Source organism: Nannospalax galili, unplaced genomic scaffold (genome assembly GCF_000622305.1).
Source record: "Nannospalax galili isolate Female #2095 unplaced genomic scaffold, S.galili_v1.0 scaffold1056, whole genome shotgun sequence".
NCBI lineage: Eukaryota > Metazoa > Chordata > Mammalia > Rodentia > Spalacidae > Nannospalax > Nannospalax galili.
Genome location: NW_008338734.1, coordinates 377,377 through 380,525, shown reverse-complemented (window position 1 = coordinate 380,525; position 3,149 = coordinate 377,377).

Sequence of the window (3,149 nt, the reverse complement as noted above, 5' to 3'; positions counted from 1 at the left end):
CTGGGTGTCCTGACTGCGTGGTCTAATCCACAGAGATTTCTGGAATCTTATAGAAAAACCATCAAAATATATCATCAATTCTAGAAGGAGGAAGTGGTACCTTTATTATTTGGCTACCATCTGCCCTGTTCTTCTGCTCCCTGATGTAAACTACTTTATTTATCCATGCAATAAATATTTACCAAACACCAACCAAGTGCTCAGCATATGGTATGTCCTCAAGAGAAATACAAAATGTTGGACAGAGTATCTGACCTTGGAATAGTTTGATCGTGGAGAAAAGCATGCTTTTGTGAGTCGGCTAACTCAGTGCAGTAAGTGTGCATTGAGGGCCAGAGGAGGAGCTCTCAGTGCTATAAGAAAGGTGGATCCATGGACCAAGAACTCATTTCGTAGACTTCTTGACTAGCATGCATGAAGCCATGGGTATGACTCCACAGCACTGCACAATACAGGGAGTGGATCCATGCAGGCATGGGGGACTTGGAGGATGGTAGAAGCAAGAGGTTAGAGGTTCAAGGTCATCCTCTGCTACATAAAGAATTCCAGAGATGTAGGCAAGAGACTCTGTCAGAGAGCGAGAAAGAGAGAGAGAAATAAAGAGAAAGCTACAGACAGGGACAGACAGAGACAGAGCAATGGAGACAGAGAGACAGCGATAGACAGAGAGACAGAGAGAGATAGAGTACAGATTCAAAGTCAGTTAAGTACTCTGTAGTCAAAGGTGAATCTAGACCTAGACTACAGAGATAACTCAGGGCATTCCATGTATAAGAAAGTCAGAAAAATAAAAAATATGTTCACCAGTGTCATGCAGTGCCCTCAGAGGCCAGAAGAGGTTGTTGGATTCCCTGGAGCTAGAGTTACAGATGGTTGTTAGCCTCCATGTGGCTGCTTGGAATCGAACCCAGATCCTCTGCAAGAGCAGCCAGTGCTCTTAACTGCTGAGCCATCTCTCCAGCACCTCAGACAATGTTTTAGCAATGACAGATTTTCTGATTCTCATCATTGGCTTTTATTTTTTAAAGGTGTGTGTATTAGTCATTTTTCTGTTGCTGTGATAGAAATACCACTACCAAGAGAACTTACAAAAGGAAGAGTTTATTTAACTTACAGTTCCAAAGGGGCAAGAGTCAGTCCATCATGTGGGGAGGTATGGTGGTAGAAGTGGATGGAGGAGGAGTAGAACCTAAGCTCTCCCATCTTCAAGCAGGCACTGGAAGCAAGAGAGCAACTTGAGATCCAGAAAAGACTTAAGAACTCTCTAAGTCCGCCCCCAATGACATGCTTCCTCCAGCATAGTCACAACTTTCTAAGACCTCCTAAATCAGCACCACCAACTGGGGACAAAATGTCCAAATACCTGAACCTATAGGGGACATTTTCATTCAAACCACCACAATGTGTCAAGGTTTAGTTTTTATGCTTCTTTTCCCAACAGACAAGGCGCAATATTTAAGGGTAAGGACACAATGTTTCCAATGTATTTCTAAGTATTTCAAGGAAAACATGTAAGTCTGCATAAATAAATGGAGACAGAGGATATTAAAGTAAATGGGGCAAAATATAAATAATAGAGAAAATTGGGTGAATAGGACATAGAAGGGCCTTGTACTATGCTGGCACCCTTACTAGAAGTTTCAAAGTATGTAAAATTGTACTTTATTTTATCTTTGAGACAGTGTCTCCCTGTAGCCCGAGCTGGCCTGGAACTTGCTATATAGACCAGGGCAGCCTCAGTCTCACAGAGATCTGCTTGCCTCTGCCTCCTCAGTGCTAGGATTAAAGGGCTATGCCACCACACCCAGCTAAATTTCATTTTAAAAGTGGCACTACAGAGCTTTGAGTTTAGCTCAGTAGTAAAACACTTACCTAGTAATGCCTGAGGACCTAGGTTGGATCCCAGCACACACACATACACACACACACACACACACACACGCACACACACACACCCACACATGCATAGGGTGGGGGGAGAGGGAGAGGGAGAGGGAGAGAGAGAGAGAACATATATATATACATGTATATATACATACACACACATAGGCACACACTAGCTGTAGCTGAAACTACAGGAGAGAGTTGGATCACAAGTTCAAGGCCAGCCTAGGCTGCATATATAGACCCTGTCTCAAAAAAATTCGATTCAGTACTGTTACCATCACATCAACTACATATTAACAAAGTGATTTTTTTAAAGATACCAATATCTTTAAGTGGAATAATCCTATACTATAGAGTTGAATAAAAGCAAGAAAAAAACAGAACATAAATTGCCATTCTCTGAAAAATCCATGAAGTAGTTGCAAAGCTAAAAGATAATAGGGCAACTTTATGATTTGGAATCAGAAAACATACATTAATTAATTACTAAGTGTCGGTCTAGAGAGTGTTGACTAGCCTTCCTATGTTTCCTAATCCATGAAAGCAGTACAGCCAGCAAGACCTTACTAATGGAGAAAAAAATGGGAAAAGAGAAAACTATTATCAATAAAGTGCCTGTCATAGGAAACAAAGTGTCCATCATAATTTCTCAGCTATGCAAATATGGCATTTTAAATACCTAACAAGTACTAGTTAGCTATCTAGGTCATTAGATCTACTCAGAGATTCCGTTTGAATCATCACTTGAAGATTTGTGAAGTGCGCTGCTTGGTGACAAAGAAAAGGTAAGCCTTGAAGAGAGACCAGGGAGCACTGGCTTAGAGACACCCTGCTGAGGCATCAGCTAAGTGACCTGGGAAAGAACTCCCTCAGTGGAAAGCATGTAAGGGGCCCCAAGGAAGGAGGAAGGAAGGAGGGAGGGAGGAAGGAGGGTGGGAGGAAGGGAGGAGGGAGGGAGGGAAGGAAGGGACTGAGGGAAGGAGGGAGGGAGGGAGGAAGGGAGGGAGAGAGGGAGGGAAGGAGGGAGGGAGGAACTCCTGATCTTAAGGAAGAGGGAAAACTCCTGTACCCTTTCACACAACTGTCCTTGCTGTCATCTTTAATTTTAAAGTATAATTTTTAACATTAATTTGGAACATTCATTTAAATAATTAATGATGTAAAGTTACATGAATACCTTTTCTTAGGACAATCTATGCATTTAAAATCATCCTTAAATGTTTTATTTATAAGAAAATACATTGTTTGGATATGTAATTCTT